This window comes from Podarcis erhardii (assembly GCF_964252035.2).
Source record: "Podarcis erhardii genome assembly, chromosome: 6".
NCBI lineage: Eukaryota > Metazoa > Chordata > Lepidosauria > Squamata > Lacertidae > Podarcis > Podarcis erhardii.
The window spans coordinates 5,553,744-5,559,883 of record NC_138510.1 but is presented as its reverse complement, the minus strand read 5'-3'; positions in this window follow the sequence as shown (position 1 = coordinate 5,559,883).

Sequence of the window (6,140 nt, the reverse complement as noted above, 5' to 3'; positions counted from 1 at the left end):
CATTCCCCTGTCTCCGTGGAAACAGAGCGCAGCCACCTTGTCTAGTAGCCATTAATAGCCTCCTTCTGCACTGCAGGGGGGTGGACTAAATGGCCCTTGGGGTTCCCTTCCAACTGCAATTCTGTGATCCTTCATGAGTTTGTTGAATCCTCTTTCAAAGCCATCTAGCTTGGTGCCCATTCCTGCCTGCTGTGGAAGCGAGTTCCACAGTTCAACTACTTGGTACACGAATATGTCCTTTCTTTTATGTGTCCTGAATCTTCCAACATACGCAGCTTCATTGCATGCCCACGAGCTCCAGAAGTAGGAGAGAGGGAGAAAAACGTCCCTCTATCCTCTTTCTGCATGCTATGCGTGATTTCATAAACTCCCATCGCGTCGCCTCCTGCTTGACTTTTCTCTAAACTTAAAAAGTCCTAAACCAGGGCTGTCGAATTTTTTCACACCAAATGGGCTGCTAAAATACAGAACCTGCAGGTCGCACCCTGAATTAAATTTCCATCTTGTAAATTGAAGTGTTTCCAATATATCTGATATTATTTAATATGCGCAATCTATTTAACTAAATATATCTAATTAAATGCACAATAGATTTAATTATCAAATTTAATACACAAACAGATGTAAGCGCTTCCGTTAACAAGGCATCTTTTTTTCTGGGATGTTGCTATGAGCCGCAAAAGGAGGACTCATGCGCAGCCTGTAGCCCATAGGCACCCTGTCGCTTCAGCCCCTTGATCACCTGTTGTTCAAGAAGAAAAGGAGCAAAGCTGGCCTGGAAGATGCTCTTGTGGAGGTGAGGCCTTATCATAGAGGGTGACACAGAGCAGGGGCACCTCATCTTAGAAATTATGGCAGAAGATAAGGGAGGAACCTCAAGAAGGTTTGCCAATGATACAACGGTGGATGGTTTAATCACGGCTGGAGAGGGGGAGGCAGCCCAAAGGAAGGAGGTTGAGCAGTTGGGAGAGTGGTGCAGGAAAAACAACTTACTCCTTAACTTAAAGAAAACAAAAGAGATTATTGTGGACTTTAGGAAATGTGAATTGAACATTCAGTCACTTATTATTGAGGGGAAGTGTGTGGAACAGGTCTCGGTGTTTCGATTTCTGGGAATGGAGTTGAGAGATGACCTAACCTGGGGAGAAAACAGCAAAGACCTGATGGAGGAGGAGAGCACAGCAGAGATTATATTTTCTGAGAATCCTCTGGAAAAACAATCTCTCAAAGGACCTGTTGATGGCATTTCACCACTGTACTGTGGAGAGTGTATTATGGTCTGTGTGTGGTTTGGGAGCTGCACGGTCAGGGAAAAAACAAGGTTGCAAAGACTGCGGAGAGAATAATTGGGTGCGCTCTTCCCACCTTGGATCAAATCTATGCTTCCAGGTGCCATAAGAAAGCTGCAGAGATAGCACAGGACAATATGCACCCCGGAAATGATCTCTTTCAGCTTCTGCCTTCTGGAAGAAGGTACAGGGTTATAAAAACTAGGACTAGCCGCCTGAGAAACACTTTCTATCCAAATGCGATTTTGATTTTAAATGCAGTGTAAGGAGTCTCTAGGGACCCGGGTGCGCTGTGGGTTAAGCCACAGAGCCTAGGACTTGCCAATCAGAAGGTCAGTGGTTCGAATCCCTGCGACAGGTGAGCTCCCGTTGCTCGGTCCCTGTTCCTGCCAAACTAGCAGTTCGAAAGCACGAAGTGCAAGTAGATAAATAGGTACTGCTCCGGTGGGAAGGTAAATGGTGTTTCCGTGCGCTGCTCTGGTTCGCCAGAAGCTGCTTAGTCATGCTGGCCACATGACCCGGAACCTGTACGCCGGCTCTCTCGGCCAATCAAGCAAGATGAGCGCCGCAGCCCCAGAGTCGGCCACGACCTAATGGTCAGGGTTCCTTTTACCTTTAAGGAGTCTCTATGGAAGGATATTGTATTTAAAAATGGGGTATCAAGAGTTTTTAGGCGGCTAACCAGGCTGGGATAGGCTTGTTGGTTTTTTAATGTCTTATGTAGATTTTTTTCAATTTTGTTGTTCTGTATGGGACAATGACAATAAAGAGTATCGTATCTTATATGGTTGGACCCTGTGAGAACAGGATGCTGGACTAGACGGGCCATTGGCTGGATTCAGCAGACTCCCCTTGTGAGTGGAGCAGATAAACAGCAGTTTTCCAAGGCACTGAATGATCCCAGCCCCCGGCCAGCTGGACTTGGTGGAAATCAGAGGCCCTGGGGAGGCGAGCGAAGTCTCCTGTGGCCCAGGCTTGGAGCCACGCCAGGGCCTTGTCTCGCTGGGCAGCTAGCTGGGATTGACAGGCGGCATTCAAACCGAGTCGGGCCGAATCAATCCATTTCAGGTCATTGTCGGAAACCATTAAGGGACACAATGCTGACGAGGTCTGTCCGTGGGAGCTGGAGGCTGCTGCCTTCGGCGTATTTGGTAGATTCCAGCGCCCGGCTGGGGTGGGATGGGAGACAAAGGCCCGCCCACAAAGCACGGCCAAAACAAACCGGCCACGTTCCCAAGGATGTGCGGCTCGGGCCGATTACGTAAGGCGGCTTGAGCTGCCAGCTGCGCTGCCAGTTATGTAACTCCCTGGAAGTCTGCGTCACGCAGCGCTCTCCTGAGCTGCTGCTGTTCGCCACTCCGAACGCCGATTTGCGCAGCGCGGGCCCCTCCGGGAAGCACCATGGCCTGCCCCTCTGCACATCTTGAGACCCTCATCATGCAGGGCTGGTTCACACGTGATGTGGAAGCAAGCGCAGCTCTGCCACGCAATGGGAGCTGCGGCCTGGACGAGTCCCCTGTGCAGCATGTGTATTGCTGTGATGCGCTTGCGTATCGGTGAAGATTACCGACGCATGAAAGTGTTGTGATTCGTGTTACTTTCCTGAGTTGCCAGACCTGCAGGTCTGACCTGAAGTCACCAGGGTTGGTTGGCACCATCCAGGAAGCAGGAGGGAAGCTTTAATTTCTGGGTGGTCTTTAAATTCTTGTTGGCATCCAACTGCCCCTTGAGTGAACAATAAGTGTGCCAAGAATTGATGGATGCTCTGAGGTACACCTTGAAAGAGAGCCAGTGTGTTGCAGTGGTTAGAGTGTTGGCCTGTGACCTCGGAGACCAGGGTTTGAACCCCCACTTAGTCATGAAGCTCCCTGGGTGTCCTTGGGCCAGTCACCATCTCTTAGCCTAACCTACCTCACAGGGCTGTTGCGCGGAGGACAAGCAGGTATACCACCTTGAGCTCCGTGGAGAAAGAATGGTGGTATACAAGTGTCCGTAACAAATAAAACAGCTTTCCACCCTTAAAAAAACAACTGGCTGATTCGAGGAACCTTGTTTTACACACACACCATCCCGGCGTGTTCTGCTCTGCCAACTAAGCTGTGAGCAACTAGGAAAACTACATCCAAATTATACAAGAGAGAGAGAGAAAAAAATTGAGTGGTTGTTATGGCAGGAGTTTATACTAACCTCTTGTCAACTTGAGACAGGGTGGAGTGCTGGAAGCCAAGCAGCTGGAGGAACTATGGTACTGTCTGGCCAAACTGGGAGTATCTGATTTTTCCCCCTACTAAAGGCATAAAAGGACAATTATCTTTTTTTTCTAATGTGGCTTTTGACTATACCCAAGGCAGTTGATAAGAGCCATTTGGTTTCACTGTATACTTGGAGGGTGTATTTGTGCAACCAACCACTTTGACGTCAAAAATGCAGAAGACCAAGGACCTTAGGAGAGGACCCCAGGTAGGGACGCTTTTGCCCCCAGCTTATCAGAAAGTACTTGTCTGTGTAGGGCAATGTGTGGGGGGGGGAGGGACTTCTGTAGCTGGAGGGCCATATTCGCTTCTGCCTAGCCTCCTGAGGGCCAAATGTCAGCGGTGGTTGGGGACAGAGAAGAGTTCAGCAGAGAAACACATGATATTTTTAAACCTTTGTACAGTACCTTGCATCTCTTCAAGTCACTCTAGATTATTGCCACGGCTAAGAGAACAGAAAGCTGAAATGTGGTATGCAAACAGAGGTGTTCCAATTGCAAGTTTGTGGGGTTATACTTCACAACACCCCAAAAGATGTAAAATGTGTCAAAGTCTCTTTTAACAGAGGCCAGGATAGAGCAAACCAAGGCAAACTGGGAGTGTCTGCATCAATGCTCCCCTACAATGGTGAACTCTCCTTCCTTGGATATGTTTAAGCCGAGGTTGGAGGGCCATCTGTCAGGAATGCTTCAGTTGGGATTCCTGCATTGCAGGGGGGTGGACTAGATGTCCCTAGGCAGTCCCCTCCAACTCTCTAATTCTGCGAAATGCCAGCGGGAGGGGTTCGTATTGAAATAGATTCAGATGGATGGAGGTTTTTGCTTTTACAGTGGCATGCAGCAAGTGAAAGCTGCATCGTACCGGGGCAAAACGAATTAGGCAGCAACTTGCTGAAACAGCTCAGGAGAGCCCCAACCCTATACCTTTCCCTCAAGAGGTTCATGCCCCCGATTCGGATCAGATGCTACTCAGCCTGTTATAGTCCTGGCCTAATTGATTCTTTCCGCAAAGGAAAACCTAGACAATCCCCAAAGCCTTGCTGCAACCTGCCACTGCTATTTAAAAGTTAGCGTAACAAGAATGTAATTATTGGATCAGCCATAAGAACCCAGCATCCTGTTTCCAATGGAGACTAGACAAGGGAGGGCCTGAAGGCAACACTGTGTAACTCCTTTCACTTGGTTCATTTCCTACAGTGCATGAAAGCATTTTTAGCTCGCTAATTGTGGTGGGTTCTGTAGTTCCATTTGCTGCATCAGACAGTCTGTTCTTAAACCCTCGCCACACCTCTTTTCCTGGCTCTTACTTGCCTTTTGAGATCTCTCCGTTCTCCAAATCCCTATGCCCACCCTTTCTTCCTCCCATTAACCAAATTCCACCCCAACCCTTTGTAGAGATATGCAGAGCAACACAATTTGTGTGTATCTCCCTGCCTAGGTAAGGGACGCGGGTGGCGCTGTGGGTTAAACCACAGAGCCTAGGACTTGATGATCAGAAGGTCAGCGGTTCGAATCCCTGCGACGGGGTGAGCTCCCGTTGCTCGGTCCCTGCTCCTGCCAACCTAGCAGTTTGAAAGCACGTCAAAGTGCAAGTAGATAAATAGGTACCGCTCCGGCGGGAAGGTAAATGGTGTTTCCGTGCGCTGCTCTGGTTTGCCAGAAGCGGCTTAGTCATGCTGGCCACATGACCCGGAAGCTGTACGCCGGCTCCCTCGGCCAATAAAGCGAGATGAGCGCTGCAACCCCAGAGTCGGCCACAACTGGACCTAATGGTCAGGGGTCCCCTTTACCTTTACACCCTGCCTAGAATCATAGAATTGTAGACTTGGGTCATCTTGTTCAACCTCTTGCAATGCAAGAATCTCAACTAAAGCATCCATCTCTGAAGGGAATGCAACCTCTGCTTTAAGACCTCCAATGGAGGAGAGTCCACCGTCTTTCAAGGGAGACTGTTCCACTGTCAAACAGCTTACAGTCAGGAAAATTCTTCCCGATGTTTAGTCGAAATCTCCTTTCTTGTAACTTGAGTCCTACCCCCCCCCCCACCCAGAGCACTCAGAAACAAGCTTGCTCCATCTCCCATTGACAGCCCTTGAGATATCTTTTCCAGGCTAAACATACCCAACTCCTTCAACCGCTCATCATCAGGCTTGGTTTCCAGAAGCTTTATAACATCTTGGTCGCCCTCCTCTGCCCATGTTCCAGCTTGTCAACATCCTTCTTAAATGGTGGTGCCTAGAACGGGGCATTCCAGGTGTGATCTGATCATGACACAATAGAGCAGTGGGAAACGCTGTGGGTTAAACCACAGAGACTAGGACTTGCCGATCAGAAGGTTGGCGGTTCAAATCCCTGCGACGGAGTGAGCTCCTGTTGCTCAGTCCCTGCTCCTGCCCACCTAGCAGTTCGAAAGCACGTCAAAGTGCAAGTAGATAAATAGGTACCACTCTGGCGGGAAGGAAAACGGCTCTGGTTCGCCAGAAGCGGCTTAATCATGCTGGCCACATGACCCGGAAGCTGTACGCCGGCTCCCTTGGCCAGTAAAGCAAGATGAGTCCCGCAACCCCAGAGTCGGCCACGAATGGACCTAATGACCTGGA